A 20,376-nucleotide genomic window follows, 5' to 3' on the forward strand; every position below is an offset into this window, starting at 1 on the left:
TGTTCACAGGGTCCGAGTGGGGGGCTGAAGGCTCCGTCTGTACCACGTGGCTGGGCCCCCAGAAACCAGCCCCCCTCCTTAGGTTACCCAGGGGTTTTCCAAGAGTCACCTCACCAACAAAGGACAACTTTATGGCTCTCATCAATTAAAAAATGTTTAATGGTTTTCAGCATTCTGTGCCAGAAACAAGGAGGAAGACCAAATATATATTTCTCACTATAAATCACAGTATCACGAGGGCTGCACTGATCACAAAAATACAGAAACAGCCCTGCTGGTTGGGCATCGTTGCTGCCCTGTGGCCCGAGTGCCTGGTCCATCCCCATGCTCCCGGGTCCCCCTTCCTCCTCCACCTTCCCCGTCCCTCCTCAAGACCGGGGGGCCAAGGGCAGTTAGCACCTGTCCTGCAGGGCGGCCCGGGTGAAGGTCGGGGAAGATGCAGATGTCCGGGCTGCAGCGCTTCCCTAAGGGCCCCTCCTGACACCCTCTTAGTGGGGGTTAGGGTGTCGACACACGGCTCTGGGGAAGACACAACATGCAGCCCATCACGTCGGCTCCCAGGGGCACTGACCCGGCAGGGACGGCCTTAACCCCCATGAACTCGGGACCTTCATTAAGCACCGTCTGAACACCCCTCACTAATGAAAGCAACCAGGGGCTCTTCCAGGGAGAACTGGCTGGTGCCAGGGCCCGGGCAGGGAAGACGAAGGTGAGCTGGGAGCCCGTGGGGGTGCCAGGTGGTGGGGAAGCACCGCAGACACAACTGAACGAGAAGAGGGGCTCTCGGGACACGCACGGCGACCCCTGGGAGCGCTGCGCGGCTGAAGATGGGCCAGCTGCAGCATCGACATCAATGACAGTGTTGGACATCAACCCAAAGAACAAAACAAACACCCAGGAGCCAATGAGGAAATGAACATGTCGAGAGGGACAGGTGGCCACTGTCCTTCACAAAAGAATCCCAGGGAACTCACAGACTGTGCGGATGGAACGGCGTCCCCGTGCGAACAGCACAGTGAGAATCGCTGCCCACGAGATCAGGCACGGGCTCTACACTCGGTGCTGAAAGTTCCCGCAGAAGCAGAATGCGTGCGTGGCTTCAAAGAATCTCCCCCGAATATCGAGACACCCCACAGGGGAAACCGCGACTACAGCAGAGGCCTTGGCAGAGGCCCACCTTGGACCAGCGGCCAGGGTCCTGGCACCCACAACACCCATGGGTGGTCAGGTCCCTCGACCTGACACAGACAAGGGCTGTCCCCTCCGGGGTCTGCATTCCGACCACCTGCAGCTCCCAGGTCAGAGCAAGAAAACGTCAGACAGGTGCAGATCACGGACTCTCTGCAAAACAACCGACCTGCAGGCTTCAAAAGAGTGGAGGACGGGGAAAGACAAAGAAACTGTCACTGACTGGAGACTCAGGTGGCTACTCAACGCAGTCTGGGGGTCCACTAAGAGACAGAGTGCCCCTATAGACACCGAGGGTGAGTGGGCTACGCACGGGGAGGCAGAGAATGGGGGGATTTAATGTATTCACTTCCCGGGAACGAGTGAGGCGACCGTAGGTAACCTAAGTGTACAAGTGGGCCTCACGTGGTCCGGCCTCTACACAAATCTGCCTCCCAGTTAGAGGCCCTCCCGGTGCACCAAGGTTGCGGGTTCAATCCCCGGTCAGGGGACACTCAAGAACCAACCAACGAATGCATCACTAAGTGTAACAGCAAACCGATGCTTCTCTCTCTAAGTCAATACATAAAGTTCAACAGAAAAAGCAGCAAATCCCAGTCCGCATGTGTGCCCCCTAAAGAACTTCTCGGGGGCCCTCCCGCCCCTCAGCAGCCCCCGAAAGCCCCTTCTGGCACGTCCCAGGTCCCATTCACCCCCAGTCGCCAAGCCCTCCCGGGTTGGCCCCTGGCCTTCCTTCCGCTGCCCGCTCCTTCCCTGCCTGCTGTCCATCACGCTGCTTCTCTCTCCTGCTGCCTGCCGGCCTCCCCGGTCTGCAGCTTGCATGGGAGTCGGTTTTGGAACAGATGAGGGGACTGGAGTCAGGAAGGCTCTGCTGGGCCAGTGAGTGGATGGTGATGGGGGATGGGAGGAGCCCTGGGCACAGTCCCCTTGGGGTAGGAAGGCACCCCATGCAGGGTTTGGGCTCCCGACTCCCCGAAGGGCAGGGCCCTTTGTCCCTGGAGAGGTTCCTCCTTTTCCACCAGGGGGTGCTTGGTCGCTGTGCCCCCAGGGGCAGAGGGAGGCTCTCTCAGACTTAACCCCTGAGGGACCCCCCCATGTGGAGTGGCCCAAACTGTTCCCCGCGGGGACTCGAGGACTTGGGGACTCGGGGGCTGGGACGCAGGGGCTCTGAGGAGCCACCGGTCTCCCCTCAGTGACTGAATCCGCCCTCCTTCCCACAGAAGTTTCACAAACACTTTCCTTACAGATTATACTTCTGTGCTTTGCAGTCAAGTCAGGTAACTGACAATTAGCATGTCAATTACGAAGTTAGGTGTTATAATCACAATGCAGAGAGAAAATTTGTCATGGACAAACAAATGGCTTTGTTCTTGAAGAAGGAAAAACATAAAAAATCAGCGTCACTTCCTGAGTGGGCAGACGGCGAGATTCGATGAACGCTGAGCACTGGGACGCAGCACTCCACTAGAAGGCAGATGGGGCCCGCCTGCCCCTTTCACTGGGACCTAGTCACCCTGGGGTGTCAGGGTGTCCAGTCCCTCCTGGGCAAGGCAAATGTGTTGAAAGAGTCTTTAAAAAAGGTCGCTGAAGCCGAACGCAGCCTCTCACAACAACGCCAGCTGGTCACTGACACAAATGGGTTCCTAGAACACTCACCTAGGGGGTGAGCCTGTACTGCAAGGAGCCCACCCTTCAGAAGACAGTTCCGGGGATTTGGGGGGGTTCCCTCTCATCTATGTTTCTCAGTCTCTTAAGTGCCGACCAGGAGATAGAGACAGGGACGCAGCCCCCACTCTCAAGCTATCGGGGCAGACAGCAGCCCCGTCTGCCCGAGTTCAGTGCACTGGTGTGAGCCACAGGCTAAGGAGAGCTCGGATGGCCCTGGGCACCCTTGTGTTTCTGTGTCGCAGACACTAAGACTTACTTTCCCGAAACAAAAGGGAAATTCAGCAGAGTGTGATGCACGGTACGAAAGTACCAAAGGCAACAGGATCCTGGGCCAGGAGGGCCGAGGCGGGTGGGGGAGCGAGACCACGGTGAGGGGTCCACAGGAGGTCATGGGGTCTGGAGAAAGTGGGTGCGGGAAGGGGCATCGAAACAGTGGGGACAACACGTGTGATGCGCCGTGGCGGGTGGCGCGTGGGGATGGCGGAGGGTGGCTCAGGCTGGCCGTGTGGGGAATGGGCTCGGGACGGGGGTCAGGGAGAGTCTGCAAAGTCCAGAGATCCAGGGGTTTGCACTTGATCCAAAGGGCAGGGCGGACGGGCTGCCCCATCAGGTTCTGGGTTTGAGAAGGTAATTCCGCTTGCCGGGTGGAGAATGGGGGACGAGACCGAGAATGTCCTCATCCAGGCGAGCTGAGACAGGGGCCCAAACCAAGGAAGGGGCAATGGGAGCAGAGATGTGGCCAGACTCAATCATGATTAAATAATGGAGAAGGGGCAAGTGCAGGGCCAGGGCCAGAGACAAGCGTCAAGGTGGAGCGGGCAGGACCCCTCAGATCACACAGCGCCGCCGACCTCGGATTTGCCCGGAGCCTGGAGCCTCGTCTTATCTCGAAGGTTTAGTTTTACCTGCAAGCCCTCTCACAGGGCACCTTTGCAGGGCTCTGTCGGGAGGGAGTGAAGCTGGCCTGTGCACTGTGTAGGCAGCTCCCACCTACAGGAGGCCCTCTGTGAGCTCCGCCCAGTCCTCTCAGCCTTGGGGGCCCGGGGGTTGGGGGCACCGTCAGGGCCCTGTAGGGCTGGTACAAGAGAGGTTCCAGACGGACAAGGGTCGCCCTCCACTCTGTGGGGTCGACCTCCCACACAGTGTGGGGTGGCGCCTCCCCCACGGGGCCCTCCCGTTTCCCACGGCGAGCTGTAAAGGCCCAGGGTGGCTGGGCTCTCCTGGACCAGACCGCACTTGGGGACATCACGTGCCCGCACGTCCCTGTCTTTGGCACAGCTCGGGAAGCTGGCAGCTTCCTCCACCTTGTGTTGGGCCCCAGGCTTCTAGCTCCTCGTGGCCGTCAGCAGTTCTCCAAGTGCCCTTGACTCCCAGGGGTGCTGACAGGGCTGGACACTGCAGAAGGACCCCTTCACCCAATGAACTTGAGCGTCGAGTGTCTCTGTGAGCCCAGTCAGCACCTTCTCTGCAGCTCCCGGCACGGGGTGCTTTTCCTTGGTCCTGGCACCCGTGGGCTCTCTGGGCACTAGTTTAGTCAATGGTCAGGACCCCGAGCTCGGCCACCTCTGCGCTTAGCGAATGAAGTTGACACAGTGACGTCCGACTCACACACTCACACACACACACACACACACACACACACGTGCCATTTTCCGACCCATCTGGACCTTGGAGATAATTCAAAGACCCTCTCTCTTCAACCAGGTCAACAAAGCGTTTTTGGACGGAAAGAAACCTGACTTGGGCAATTATTCTTCCTCACCCTCCCAGCCCGGCCAGTTAACTCTGTGTGTGTGTCGGGGGCGGTGGCTGTGGGCAGTTGTTTATGGTGGAACGGCCCTCTGGCTGACGGCCCTGGGTCGGAGACACCCAGAGCAGTCCGCACACCGCACCGGCTGGTAGCACCAAGCCTCGGCATAAAACCACAGTTCACAGCAAGTGTGGATGCATCGTGGGTGCTTTTGGATCCATCAACCTCTTCTTTAACTGCACCATTTAAAAGGCTCAATGGAGGGCGCTGTGGGGTCTAATGTCGTTGTTCCCCGAAGGCGGCATGACCAGCGTTCCCATCTACGTTTGTGACTCATCCAACATCTGCTGTGCTCCAGGATGAGGAACATTCCAGAAGGGGGTGGGAAGCTATGGGGGGGGGTGTGAGCCCGTGGGAGATGTGGGGCACGCTCCAGGGGCCGGTCTCCGTCCCCCTGCCGATTGGCACTCGGCACCGTGCCTTCGCTCAACCTACACTGCAGGAACGGAGAATAGCTCGGCTCGTGAGAAGGAACGACTCTATCTGCTCCTCAAATATTGGGGAAGACTTTCTGAAATCGTCCCTGCGAAGACTGACTTTCAAACAAACCCACTCCCGCCTTCACGCCTGCAACATTTACTTAGCAAAACCAACCTCTGGAACACGCTCTCAATACTCAGTCTTGAAAATTATGATGTAAACTGGACATTCTTCCTACACTCTTTGTTCAGAGGGAGGTTTCGCCCCGGGGCACTCCTCCCAGAATCTACAATCCACGCTCCACCAGGACTTGATCCACGAGGCGACATTCTGTATCACAACCCTACTGCGCCGAGCCCGTCCGCGTGGAGTTCGAAGACTCCGACGGGCTCCACTCGCTGTCTGCATTCCGTGTTACGGAGAATGCCCTTGGCTGTGGGAAGGCGCCCCCCACTCACTCCTGTACGCACCCACCTGCTACGGAGCCCTGCTTGCCTGCCATGGCTTCTCCCGGCCATGCCCTGTAGAATAAAGGTCTGAACGATACCTGGAAACAGGACGTGCAGTCCCGGACGGGGACGTCAGGGCTTTGGAGTTACGAGTGCTGTGCGATGCTTGTTCCCGCGTGTTCCACGTGGCAGAGCGTGAGCATTCTGTGCCCTCTCCGTGGCCCTCCCCCTCAGCACGCAGATAAACCCCGGCTGGTGGCCGATGGCGCGTGGAGGCTGCGGGGGTGGTGGCTCCTCCTCAGGTGCCCTGCGGTGGACGAGGTGGTGTTCAGACCGGTCTCTCAGGGCCTGGCACTGCCACTCCTGGTTAGGACATGCTGGTGACTCCATCTTTCTTTGCCTCCATTTCTCTGTCTGCGAAGGGAAGATGGAGCTGCTGGAAGGATGCGGCGATGTGGCCCACAGAGCACCCGCAACTGCGCTGGGCGATGGTGCTTGTGATTATATCTGCTTCCTTCTCCTCCTCCTCCTCCTTCATCTTAATACCATCACCACCATCACCACCGCCGTGAATATGGTCACCGTCAGCACTGAGAGTGCAGGAGGAGGAGAAACTGGGGAAAGGCAGGTAAGCTACTGAAGATTCCACTGTGGGCATGTTCACCAGCGGTTCTGGGGGCACCAGTGAGGGACACAGAGCAGACAAACGGGAAAACTGGCCTGGAGCTCCACGGAGACACCCAGGTGAGGTTTGGGGACCACCCGCACACAGGTGCTACAGGGGCGAGTGGGGCTGGGTGGGTGCCGCGGGGGAGCCGCGGGGGAGCGGGGACCAGGGGTGACGGGCAGTGGCTTGAAAGGAACACAAAGGAAGATGACCCGGTGAACAAATTGGTCACAGGTAGGAGGGTTCTAGGGGCGACGCCGTGTGGGGGTGAAGGGAGGAGGCAAAGGCCCAGTGAAGGGAGCAGCCCACAGCCCTGCATGAGGAAGAAAACACACACGCTCCAGAGGACCAAGGAGCCCCCTGCCCCCAGCAGCGGCAGCTCACTGGCGCCCTCCACTGGAGCACAGGAAGCACTGAACTGAGGCTGGCGGCCGTGACCTGGTGTGTAATGACATCGGGCTCTGGTAGCGGGGAAGGCAAATGGTTGGTGTTAAGAATTCAAGGAGTTAAATCCAGCCTTGGGACCTCTTTCTCTTCCCGACTGACCAAGGGGGAAGAATCCCAGAGAGGGGAGTAAGGCGGGAACTTGGTGGTCACTTGGCAAACACCGAGTCCCCACGGGTGGCCTTTTTCATCAGATCAGGCCTGGCTCCTGGACCTGGCTTCCCATCTTCATCCTGTGGAAGCAAGAAGTTACGGGGGCAGGAACTGAGAGGGGGTGGGGTGTGGTTGCCTTCTTGACGAGGCACAGGAACCCCCCCGAATTCGTAAGTTGAAGCCCTAACCCCAGTGCGACGGTGTCAGGGGTGGAACCCTTGGGAGGTGACTTGGGTTCCGTGGGGGCGGGTTTTGTGATGGGATTGATGTCCTCCTGACAAGCAGTAGAGAGCTTTCTCTCTCTCTCTCTCTCTGCCATGCGCGGGCACAGCCGGAAGGGACAGCTGTCTGCAGCCGGGACTCAGCCTCACCGGGAGCGGAACAGCTGGCCCTGACCCTGACGCCACCGCCTTTGGAACTGGGAGAAGTAGATGCCTGTGGTTCGAGCCCTGGGTCACACCTGCTCGCTAGTGAGATACGACCGAATGCACACCCTCCGCCAACAGTTTCTTCTTCCTTGGGTGGGTTTGGTATTCCCCAATGGCTCAGAGACCTGTACACACACGCACACGTATGTATCTATCCAGAACTGTGGGACGAGGGCCCCACTGTGCCCCGCCCCTCCCGGGTTTGGCTGTGCCGTGGTTCGGGTAGCAGGGTGTGTACACCAGAGGGAGTGATGATTTGCACGCCTGCCGTACCACCCCCAGAACCAGTGCTTTCTCATCTTCTACAAAGAGTCCACAATGACAGAACACTTGGAGGTTGTCACACTCACCACGGAGCATGCAATGTCGACACACTGGATTCCAGAGACAATCTCAGGCAGAAGTACGGCTCCACCACACGGCACGACATAAAATTATGAGCCCAACACACAGCCACAGACAAGCACGCTGCTGAATTGCGAGTGATGGGCTGTTTGCAGAAACTCGAGCTCCTGCATAGTCACTTGGTTTCTTATCAGCTAGTGCTCGCCAGCCGATGGGCAGTGGCAGGTGCAGAGAGTCGGGAAAATGTTGGCCAAGAAAAGCTCCAAATTGAGAAAATTGTATCCATTAAGTTATATTTTCTGGAGATTGCAGAAACCCAGCAATTATTCCAATTTCGTGATGGAACGCATCCGCTTTGGAGGGACTGGGGCTCTCTACACCAGCTCTCGAATCTCCCGCCACACACGGGTCCCTGGCATAAGGGCCTCGGCTTGTCCATCAGCAGACACTGCGGACGAGGGCGCTCACACGGCGCCGGCAGAGGGACGCGTGCGGCCGGGGAGGCTGTCGGTCAGCGGCCTGTGTCCCCACCTCTCGGCTCCAGATGGAAATGGACTCTCACCTCCTTTGCCCTTTCTCATGCGCAACTTCCCAAGTTGTTTGCCTCATAAAAAAGAACAGTATTCGGGGAAGAGAGAAGCGTGGGAGTAGGTTCTCTCTGCCCGCCACTTAGTGTCGTGAGATTCGTGCCGCTGGGGTCTCCTGCCTGCTCGTTGGGTCAACTCACCTAAACCCCACCAGAACGTAGACACGGGGACAGTGTCCCCGTGTCACCCATTGCTGTCCCCTCAGCAATGGGGCCCAACATACAGTCGACGCTTCATAAACATTTGTCCACTTTTATAGACCTCACTGCAGGACGAGGCAGTGCGCGTTTATTATAAATGCAGTTTGACAGCATAGCATTTCCCATTTTTAAAACGACATACATCTCGTTGTAGCCACTAGCAGTCCCCAGCGTGGGACACGACTTCTTATGTTTGGTGCACTGTTCACAGTTGACGGGGAAGAACTTTATCAAAGACAGTCTAAAATTATGTGATGACAGAGCAAGTGAAGCCTCCCCAAATGTGCTGTTTTGATGGAAATATTTTTTGCCCTCCTATGCTAATGCTGTCTTCATTAATTACCTCTGCTAGAGTGTCTATGATTACTATTCAGGGAAAAGCAGATGGGCCCCGGGTTCGATAGCCAATTTTCTCAGTTAATTTAGCTATAGAGAGGGCCACTGTGTACGATTTCGAGGGCAGAATAGTCGATTTGTCATTTACATACTGAATTAAATAAACGAAAAGAGCACATAAGAGCCACGACAAGGTCACACCGGGGATTAGGCAGAATAAGAGGCAGAAATCGCCCGGCTCCTTGAGCTGAGTCTCAGGGTCTGGGGGGGCCCCTCACACTAAGGAAGGCCAACCACATTACGGAAACAGTGCTGCCACCGGGCCACTGGGACAGGCGTCCTTCTGTGGACGTAGGTGGGTGAAGGCGGGCACGCCCTTCCGGATCTCATACCAATGACCCTGGACTTGGATAGATTCAGTAGGCAAGCACATCATCCACGTGCTCGCCACAGATGACATTCAACGTCATCTCAAGCCTGGAATTAGTGAGAAAGGGCACGTGTCCACCACGAAGATGATGAGCCCGTGAACCTGACTGTGGGCACTGGTCTCGGAGGCAGACCTGACGCCATCCGAATCCGGACGTCTGCCCCAGGCAGCTTCCCCATCGCAACTCCGCACCTTCCCAATTCCATGCACTGAAGATCATTTGATCGCTCACGGTGGCACCTGTTTAACCCGAGTGTGATTCATCTGTACTCAGAAACCAGACTTCCTGAGCACCTCCGTCAAACCAGGTGCGCCCGTGACAACAGTGAGCGACAATCCTGGGGTGATGGACTAAGGGTCGAGTTCGCACCTCGGTGTGAATCCGTTACCAGAAAATTCCCTCTAGAGAAGGCAGAGAGAACCAGATCGGGGGGGAAATGCCGAATGTTTAATGAATTAATTATATTTTTATCCTCACCCCAGGACATTTTTTTGGTTGGTTTTAGAGAGAGAGCAAGGGAGAGACAGAGACACTGATTGGCTGCCTCCCGTACACACCAGGACCAGGGATTGGACCCACAACTTATGTATGTGTCCTGACTGGGAATTGAACCTGCAACCCTGTGGTCACAGGACGACGCTCCAGCTGAGCCACCCGGGCCAGGGCAAAAACGCAGAGTATTTATGGGCTGGAGTAGCTGGGGTGTGTGGATTAGTCAGAACTTTTGGTTGTAGGTAACAGAAGGCAATCTGATTTTTGCAAGACGTTGTCTTTTCCAAGGGCCAGCTTTTGGTTTGGGTTGGTTTCCTCTTTTATCTTTAATTGGATTCATTTCCCCCCTGGTTCCTGTTGCTTCTCTCCTTCCGCTTGTCCCAGGAACAGTGGCCACTCGTGTTTCTCTGGCTCCCTGGGGTGGGGGCGTGGGTTACTGATTACAGATCATTCTTCTGCTCTAATAGACAGGTTTCCTGCCACGAATTTCCCTGCAAGCACGGATATGCAGCATTCTACAATCTGGTAAGCTGTATTTTCATTTTCATTTAGTACAAAGCATTTTAGTGTTTTTTCTGGACACCTTTTCTTGGATGCATGTGTGATTTTGAAGTGTGATATTTAAAAGGCGAAAGATGTATACGATTTGAAGAGAAACCAGAGTATGAAGTGTGATATTTAATTTGAAAGATACTTCGGTTTTTTTCAAAAGCCTGTTTTTCTGATGCCTGGGTTGACCCTATGGTTTCCTGAGAACACTTTCTTTATGATAGGTATCAATCTTTTGAGGTGCTTTTATGGTTCAGGATATGGACGAGCTTGGGGAAATTTCCACGGGAGCTAGGAAGGTGTATTCTGCCAACGTCAAAAGGCTCGTGCCTTCCATGTCAGCAAGGTCAAGTTGATGGATGGTGCCACTCCGGTCCTGTCTGTCCTTAGTGATGTCCCACCTGCTCGATCTGCCAGTTACTCTGTCTCGAACGCTGGAGACATAGTCACTTACCTCGACAACAAGCTCCCAGGAGGGGCAGAGGCTGAGCTGGCTTCAGAAACCACCAGCACCGCGCCCTGAGAGGTGGCCAAGATGGCTGGTCTATGTTTTCTCCACCTTCTCATTTCTCTCTATGCCCACGCCACTCTGTGCTACTATGGATCCATGAGCAGTCTCCCTGCAAGGCTGCCGGCAGCTCTGGGCACCCGCAGGCAAAGAACCTTCCTCTTTAGCTTCCAATTAAAACAAAAATGTTTTGTGTTAATTGCAGAAGCATTCTGATTGGCTCCCCTTGCTTCACACACCCTGGCCTGGACCAATCGCTGTGTCTGTGGAGGGGAGGGACGATGATTGGTTCAGGCTGAACCACGTGCTCCCTCTTGGGACCAGAGAAATGGGACCCTTCCCAGTAAAGACAATGAAGCTTCTTCCTGGGCGGGAAGACAGCTATTTTAGACAGGGGCATGGAGGAGGGAGAAAGAAAACAAATAGTCCGTGAACAGGAAGCGGACGTGGGAGCTCGCTGAAGGCAGAGATGTGCCCACTTCTCAATTTCATCTACCCCAAACCCCTTTTCATCCTCCTGGGTGTTTGCAGGAAGGGATGGTGTAAGCCTGCCCTCTCACGGCCCTCAGCGAAGTGGATAAGTGGGTCTATTCATGTGACAATACATTTAGACTGAGTGACTATGACAGGAACTTCTATTATCTATTACATCTCATTGCAAAATGTCAGAATAAATCTCCCAGGGCAGCGGGGTGGAGACCAAAGCTTCTTTCTTCCCTTTGTCTTTTTCACAGTCCACGGACTCTCAGACCTGACACGCTTTAACGCCCAGCCCGGGAACTCGGCACAGCGGGCGGGTGTGCACCGTAAGCTCCCGCACACCCAACACCACCGAGAGAAAGTACAAATGCCCTGAAACGACGCTTCCTGGCAGCTCCCTCCGAGGGAGGCTGCCATCTTTTTTAGAAAGTTAACTCACGTTCACTCATCCAAGGCTGACCTGAAACGGCCTGAACCTCCATGAACATTTTCCAAAAAGGAACAAAAGTCTTAGTAAAACTCTCTGTAAAAATAACGGGAAGGGGTGTAAGACTCCTGTTGAGAAACCGCACTGGACGTCACTCATGCAAAAAAAGGAAACTGACGGCCTCGCATTAAAAACACGGAACCCGCGGCGTCGGCCAGGGCTTAGCCTGGAGGTGTGAGCGTGGGGACCTGCTCCTGCCCCAGCTCTGGGCTCTGCTCCTTGTCTGGCCTCCTGCTCGGCCGCGTCCTGCTGGGCTGACATCCGGCGGAAGGGGAACGGTCCTGCTCACACGGCCGCATCGCATCCGAAGGGTGCAGCTTGCTGGTTGACTGGGTTACACACCAGAGCCCCTGTCCCTCGCTGTGCGGGTGCTGAGGGTGCTGCCTGCCCGGTGGGGCTGGGGGGCAGAGTCCGGGTCTGTGGACTGGGATCTAACGGAAAGGGAGAGACGGTTCCCTGGGACACCCTGGGGCTCCTTCCTCAGTGTAGCAGCAGTAACAGCAACGACTAGAATAACAGACATTGACAGGGCGCTTGGCGTCTGCCTCACGCTCACTGGGGCATTTGAGATGCGTTCACTAATTTAATCCTCCTCAGGAGCTCCTGGGAGGGCGGATACGGGAGGGGTGCACCCCCCCCCAGTGCTTCCCAAGCCTCCGCCTGTGCTGTGTCCCCCGACCCTCCACCAGGTACAGCAAGTCCCACAGGAAGCCTGCAGGCGCCCTCACACTGTACCTCCCGCAAGAGGGCGTGGGTCCAGAATGCAATCTGCTCTACCCTGTCACCCAGCCTTCACTGATGAGACCAAGGGCAGTCCGAGGATCTTCGAAGTTGACCCAGGGCCCACCCAGGGCTGTAGTCAGCCAGCAGCACCTGCCCCACGCTCACTGCGGGCCAGGGGTAGTTCTAACTTCCACACAGGACGTCCCCAGGAGACAGGTCAGACTTGTGCCCACCATACTCAGGAGGAGACCAGAGCCCAGCCAGGTGCCGGGCAGCCAGGATTCAAACCCCCGCCGTCTGGCCCCACGGCCCGTGCCTCCTGGGGAGACGCAGAGAGAATTGGTTGGCACAACGCCCGTGGAGTAGAAGGTGCGAGTCCCTGGTCCTCGCTCTCTCCCTCCAAACCTCCACCCAGTCAGTTTCGCTGGAGGTGGCGTCTTCCACGTGCCCCCCGCTCTGCGCGGGGCCGCACATCAGGACACTCCGGAAACCGTTCTGAGGACACCGACCCAGACCAAGCTGCCCGCACAGTTTTCTCCGAGGGACAGACGAGCGCTTAGGTCCTTAGGCCCCGTGGCAGACACGATGACCCAGGGTCCTGGGTTCCAGTCGAACCGGAACGTGGGTGCTGAGGTCTGATGTTCACACTGTTTTCATGCATCACAAAACCTTAATTTTGTAAAGTCCTCTTAAAAATGTGAAATAGTTCCTCCGCTCATGGACCATGTGAAGACAGGTGGGCGGGGGGGCCCGACTTGGCTGACCCTGAACGAGACCTTCATCACGAGACCCTCGTTGAGAACACTGCCCTTGCAGACGTATCGGGGGGAGGACAATCACAGTGACGGGCCCCCAGCACTTGCGGGGACTTCGGACTCTGGGTGTCCCGTCCCGAAGGTTTTTCCTCTGTCAGCTCACAGGTGTTGCTGTTCCCTTCAACCCGTGACCTCTTCTATTCCACAGCAGGAAGAAGATTTAAAACCCATCTGAAATTCTGCAGGCGTGAGATCCTTCCCTGAGAGCAAGAGTTGGCCTGAGGGGCTGGGGAGCAGAGGGAAGGGTTGAAGATCCTCTAACAGAGAGAGAAGGACTTGGCACCATCCTTGCCTCGCTCGGGCTGGGGCTGGGGGTACATCCCCTGGAGCTGCCTCACCGGGGGTCCGGGAACCGCATTGCCCACCGGCGAGTGAGCGAGTGCGGCTGACGGATCTGGCCAGTCCCAGCAGCTCCTCACCTCCCAGTCTTCCCAGGGCTCTGCAGCGGCTGCCCCTCCTGCCTCCCAAACTGGAGCTGATGCACTAACTGCAAGACCGAAAATGAAGGAAGGAAGAGACGCTGGAGAAGTCGCCGCGTGTAATCCGCTCCAGAGCCATCGAAACGCGAGTACATTTTCATCCTCCTCTGAATCCCCCAGGAGGTGGACGTGAAAAGCGAATTCACTTCGGCTGCATCTATCATGTGCCGGATTTCGTTTCTCAGAAGTCATTTGCAGGAGAAAGGCAGGAGAGGGCTCAGCGGCTGTTTTGATCGGCCGTGGCGTGTTAATTGCTCGCCCGCCACCCCGAGTATCGAGTCGGCCCCCAAAGCCAACCTTTTCCAGAGGCGTGCGAACCACAGGAAATGAAGGACATAGCCAGTCCGGGCCCAGGTTTCCACTTCCCTCCAACCTCCGACCTCCCACATGACCCCTCACAACTCACTCTTCCTGTCCCCTAAAGGACGGACTTGAACTTCACCCGAAGCTTTGCTTTCTTCTTCTCTTTGCTCGGATAATGCCCGAAATAAAATACTCTCTAAAACATCCGTTGGAAACCCACGATGACACTTGGAAGGAGAGAGGACGGGGGTCCCCGGTGCGCGCCTCCCTTCCCTCCTCCGCGGCGAGCTCCCTGTGCAAGCCAACCGCGTGGATGGGAGGCAGGGCCCCCGCAAGGCTGGGCTGGTCAGACGCCGGAGAACAAGGAGAGAAGTCAGAGGAGCGCGCCTCGGGGCCCTCCTCTGCTGGGGTCCCGCCGTTGTCCAGACTGATGGCATTTTTGCCAACACGAGTCTATAAAGTTGCTGATTTTCCCTGCAGCTGCCACTGGGTCTCGGCGGGTGGTCAGGAAGTGGGGGCATGCAGCCCCGCGTGTCCCACTGAGCCCACCCCCCGATCCAGCTCTGCGCCCAGACAGGAAACCAGCCGTGGCTTGCTTTCCTACCAGTACAGACTGCTCATTAGTTTTAATTATTTTCCGAGATCTGGAGGGAGCCGTCAGAGAAAATTAATCATGGGTGGAGGGCAAGGCAGCCTTCCGTGGCCGTAAAAACCCACGGAGCGTTTTGGATTATGGACTTTTTATGATTTACACTCAAATGTGAACCGGAGGGGGCAGATAGCACATTAGTGCTGGTTTAAAAAGCAAGGGGATTTGTGCTAAATCAAGTTTCATTGCAAAATGAGCTGCTTTTCAATTGTGTTTTTACCGTCAACTTTGTGGATATGTGCGGGGAAGTCCTTCTCTAACTTTGATTTTGTTAGAAAAATAAGTTTTAAAAAAGACAGCATCATTTTTAGGAGATACTTTTAGAATTAGGCCAATGGGGAAGGTTTAGATTTTTCTAAGCCTTCCTACCAAGCTCAGGGAATTCTTTCCACCCCCCCACTCCCACCCCCCAGTAGCATATTCCATTCTGGAAAGTTCTCTCCCACCTTGGTTTTATGGGATAAGCCCTGTCTACCTCCCACAACAGTCCTTCAGGTGACAGAGAGCGGCTGCATCCCTCGCAGTGTCTGAGAAGGCTGAGGGTGTGGGAACCCGCACTCCCCATCCAGGCTCAACTAGGGGGGCCGCCCCCCTCACTAGACCTGCCTTTGGGCAGCGGCTTCGCCCTGTGCACCCAGGCGCCCTCCTTGGAGGGTGCTTGGGATGACCCCGTGAGGACACTCATCGAAAGCACTGGATGCAGGCTCTGCAGAGCACTCGGCCGCCGCCGTCCAGTTTCACTGGGCTTCTGATGAAACACAATCCCCCACATCTGCATGAGACGTGGTGTCCAGTCCCCTTGCTCTCGGGGAGACCAACCTGTCCTGGTTTTAAGAGTGGCCGCCGCCTCCCAGGACCGTTTGCCACCGTGCACACTCACTGCCCTGGCAGCCCCTCCAGGGGGTTTCTGCCCCAGTGAGAGCACGTGAAAACCACCCGGAGACCAATCACCGGGAGTGGCCATGGAACGCTGCCTGCAGTGACTCCAACTGTGTGTGGGGACATTTCCTGCCCGACCCTCTGATCACACCTTGCGTTCTCGTCACTGTCTGGTGCTGTTGAAACCCTGCCCTTGGCCTTCGGGTTCAAGCTCACTTGGGAGTAGCTTTGGACTAGGGTCATACATGTTCTTATTCGACCCCTCAGGCCGGTCCACCTGCGCCCTCCGCCTTGGGTGGGACTAACCCGATGCTTCCTGCTCTTCCCGGCATTGGGAGGGCCCTTCCGGACACAGCCCCCACTCTGTTCCCTGACGCTGGTGAGTCACGCCGCACCAGGGCACAGACGTGAGCTTGGGAACCACGTGCATCAATTCCTCGCCCTCAGGGCCAAGTTGGCACCCACCACCCACACTGCGACCGTGGGGGCTGCCGTCTCGCACTGCGGTTCTGTACCCATCCACCATCTCATCGTGGAAGAACTTCAACATCTTGCTTCCCCGACGTTTCTTAACCTTCTCTCCTGGAAACCCTTTCAAAAGAGAAATGAGCTTGGCCATTCTCCTGGGGGTTTGCAGGATGACCCCCGCCTTTCGCCAGGGCTCCCGAACCACCTCTGTGCTCATGGCAATGTATGGGATTCACGGAAAGACGGAAAAAAAGAGGCAAGTTTTCTTTCATGGCGAAGGAGCAGGAAACTTACCTGTTTAGAAGTGACTCCTACAGACAGGAGGCGATCAGCGTGCCGTTGGCTTCCCAGGTGTGACCGCAGTCCCCATGGAAACCGTGGCCGTACCCCCTTCGTGCGGGTTGGATCTCTCAGCCATCTCTCACGCCCTTGTCACCTCCTGGCCGACCAACTGCCCTCGCCACGGGGACTGGGAGCCCCTCTACTGCCCCAGCGCCCCCCCCATGCTCCCCACTGACTTGACATGGGACTGCAGGGCCCTGCCTTTGTTTCGTCTGATCCTGCGTTTTAGAGGCAAGACATGAGATGACAATGACCACACCCGTTGCTGGTCACAGAACCCTCCTTCTCCCTCCCGTTAACATTCGGAACCAGCTTTCTGAATCTCCGGGCTGCTGAGAAGGTTCCACATGGCGTATTCTCTTTTGAGACCGTGGGGGTTCAGAGTCTCTCCGAGATGGGGCTCCTCGTGTGGAACGGGCCTGGGGGTCCTGGACCGTGGGTCACGAGTGAGAAGGTGTGAGTGGGTTTCAGGGAGGAGGGAGAGGTCTCTGGCATCTGGGTCCTTTCTGAGGGCCTGTAGACTGTGGTGCTCCCGCTCGTGGGCCACAGACATTTCGTGGGTGAGCAGGGTGCAGCCCACGCAGGGGTTAGTCTTACAAATTGGTCATCTTTCCTCGTGGAAGAGTATTTTCTAAGTATGGAAATTAATCAGATCTACTCCTCAAGGTGAAAAAAAAGAAGCCATCTTCCTGGAACCGCAGCTGCCTGGCCTCCAGCACAGGGAGTGACGGACTGAGCAGCAACGAAGGGGGGCCAGTCCAGCCCCACAGGGTGGCGTGCAGACCCCGTCCCGGCCCAGCACCCCTCCAGCACGAGCCACGTTAAGGACAGAGATGGTCACCGACATGATGGTTCGCTGTTCAGAGAGTGAGTGCTGAGTCCTAATGTCCATCTTTTTAAAAATAAATTTTCCTTCTTTTTTGAAAGATAGAGGCCAGGGGCCAGAGATGGTGGCTGTACTGGCTGGTGGTGTGTGCATGTGTGTGCAAATAAACAGACAAAACAATCGGTGGTCTGCCCAGCTTCCCTTTAGGGACAGTCTCCACCACTTCTTGGTATACGTGGCTGTGGCGGCGGCATTTTCCTTTGCAACCACCTCATTGGCTGGGCATGTGCCCCAAATCTGGCCAATCAGATCATTCTTTTCCTCTCACAAGTGATTGGTCAAGGGATATGCAAATGTATCACGCTGGGCCAAGGAGGGCTGCGTCTGTGACTTCTGGTGATCTCAGAATTTCAACCCCGATGCAGGCACCAGCCCCAGGAAGCATGGATCTCTGTGACCACCTCTGCCGACGCAGGGCAGCCTGTCTGGGAAGAAAGCGGGGAAGCAAACCTGGAGAGATGGAGTCTGCATGCCATCGCCTTGGCCCCTGCCCCCAGGGGGGTCCAGTCTAACATTCGGATTCTTACCAAGGCGAGCATATTGGTTTCCACTTGCCAGTAAGCAGATTGGAGGTGGATTCTGCCACTTTCAACTGCCAGGGGGCGGAGGGAGGCAGCGTGTTCTGGGTGTCCTCAGGGGACTCCTGCTGTGCTGTTACTTTTCTGTCAACACCTAGGTCAAAGGCAGTTGGAACCACCCACGACACCACGCGGGCGCTCCGTGAATCTGCAGCCCACACGCCGCAGCACAGACGGCACAGCCAGTGCTATTAATAACAGTGCGGCCCTTTCTACGGAGTGTGTTTCTAACGAGGTCACAGACTCTAGTACATATTTCCCTTCTCTCTGTTCCAGTGTCGGCGGGAGGGAAACACACACTCCCCTCCCGTCTCTGAGCCTCAGTTTTCTGAAGTTGAAGCCGGGTAGGGAGCCGAGACAGGAGTTTCCGACTCACGTGCAGTGAGACCGTGAGGCCACGGGAAGCAGTTTGCATCTTGTCCGCAGGGTTTTGCAGACCAGAGCGTTGGCATTGGCAACCGCTGTCTGCGAGTCGGGTCCACAGAGACATTCTAGAATCTTCTAGCATCCCTCAGAAGCATGGAAAGTCCTCCCCAGCCTGCCGACAGGTCTTCCCTCTGGAAGGGGCCTGGGAGGGGCTGGAGCACTTCTAAGGGGCCCGCTTTCTCTATTTTACTAGCAACCTCCCCAGGGAAAGAGCCTTGTCATTTCACCGTGAAGCCGGGGCACGAGCCAGTTTAACGTGCCCGAGAGTCACGGCGTGAATCAAGGAGGTCTTCCCGATTTCTCAAAGCAAATCGGACTCCCACCCTTGCCAGAAAATACCTCGACGCCACCCCTCCGTAAGGGTCGTAGTAACTCAACCGGGTGTGCACTCCGCCGCTCCTTCAAGCCCAGGGCTCGCCTCACTCACACGTGAGCAAATGCACAGCCCGGCAGGGCATTTGTGTCCTCGTTTACACACGCAGGGTGAGCGGGCCCTTTCTGGACACTCGCACGTGCAGAGGTAAGAAATACGTTGTTCTGTGGGAAATATAAAGCAGGCACGATTCTTGCTTCGAGTTACAAAGCAAGTTGCCGGAAATCCACGGGCAACACCCAGAAAACATCCCAAGGAGACACTCAACTGTGCTGACGGATGGAACGAATGGGATGCAACTTGCAGAGGGAGGGAGCGGAGGGAGCTAGTGGAGAGCCCTATGGGGGCGCAGGGGGCACCGAGCTTCGCCCTGAGATGTTCGGAAGGGGCTTGCGTGCATTTGGGAGCATGCGCGTTTTTGTGAGGGGTGGGGGAGCAGTTTGAAAATTAGGGCCAGAAAACATTCCATGTGGCGTGACTGAACACTCCTTCATTTTACAGGCCTAAAATACCAGGGATGTGACAGGGACACGTTTACTAAATCTGGGACTATTCAGAAAGAGTTCAGATGAAGCTCGTTTTTTTTTTTTTTTTTTTTTTTNTGCGCGTTTTTGTGAGGGGTGGGGGAGCAGTTTGAAAATTAGGGCCAGAAAACATTCCATGTGGCGTGACTGAACACTCCTTCATTTTACAGGCCTAAAATACCAGGGATGTGACTGGGACGCGTTTACTAAATCTGGGACTATTCAGAAAGAGTTTGGATGAAGCTTGGTTTTTTTTTTTTTTAGAGGGATTAGCAAGTGTAAAGATGCTCCCGGGTCCGACCTGGGCACTTCGCACCCTTTGGCTTATCTGAACCTCATGACAACCTGCCAAGTTCCACTACTTCATCTTCTCTGTCCCGGTGGAAGAAACTGGGGCACAGAGACCGAGCGACTTGCCCAAGGCATCAAGCCAGGAAGGGGCGGAGTCAGGATTTGAACCCAGGCAGTCTGCCCGCAGACTCTGTGCCCTTAACTACTGCACAGTGGTGCCCGGTGTGGTCCACGGCCACGCGTGGCCGACTGCGTGTACCAGCCGGCTCAGCCTCGGAAACCTCTGACCCTGAAGAGAGCCCAGCCGTCCCTCCCCAGAGTCTGGACATGACCTGGCCACAAGTGACGGGTCTCTCGTCTTTCCATGCCCTCCTCCCACCCCTCCAACCTCCCCCATCGTCAAGTGCCACCACTGTCCCCCCCTGCCAGCCTCTTAATAGGCATGTTATGGTGGTGTCCTCTCATGACAAGATGTCATCATGGTGCACCATGTCACGTCTGCTCAGGCTACAGCCTCAGCCGGGGCCCATCCTGGCACCGTGTGGCGCGGCGGGGCCCTCAGGGGGCTGAGGGAGGGACATGCCTATTTAGTGCCCGAGACTCCAACACCCGCTGGGCTGAATCTTTTTATGGGATTCTCCAGCTGTCAAGTTCTGTCCCCGTGACCGGCAGGGAGCTCCCGACGTATTTTCAAATAGGAGCAAACACCACACAAATCCGAACGACACATCGAAAAAGCGACATACGTCACTCGGGGTGCAGTGCGTTGAACTGATGCTCTGATCTGGGCCACGTCAACGAAGGCAAACCCTAAATAGGCACCGTGAGCACACCCAAAATGACTAGGACCCTGGGTCGCCGTCTTTGGGCTTTTTCTGCTGCACTACCAGCTTGCGGAGGGCTGGAGCCTTTCACTCCCAGGGGGGCACGTAGCTCAGTAAAGTGATGTAATGCCTCTCGCCCTGCCCCCACTTGGAGCTGGGGGGTGGGGTGAGCCT

Source organism: Sturnira hondurensis, unplaced genomic scaffold (assembly GCF_014824575.4).
Source record: "Sturnira hondurensis isolate 20B ecotype Veracruz unplaced genomic scaffold, ASM1482457v3 Scaffold0006496, whole genome shotgun sequence".
NCBI lineage: Eukaryota > Metazoa > Chordata > Mammalia > Chiroptera > Phyllostomidae > Sturnira > Sturnira hondurensis.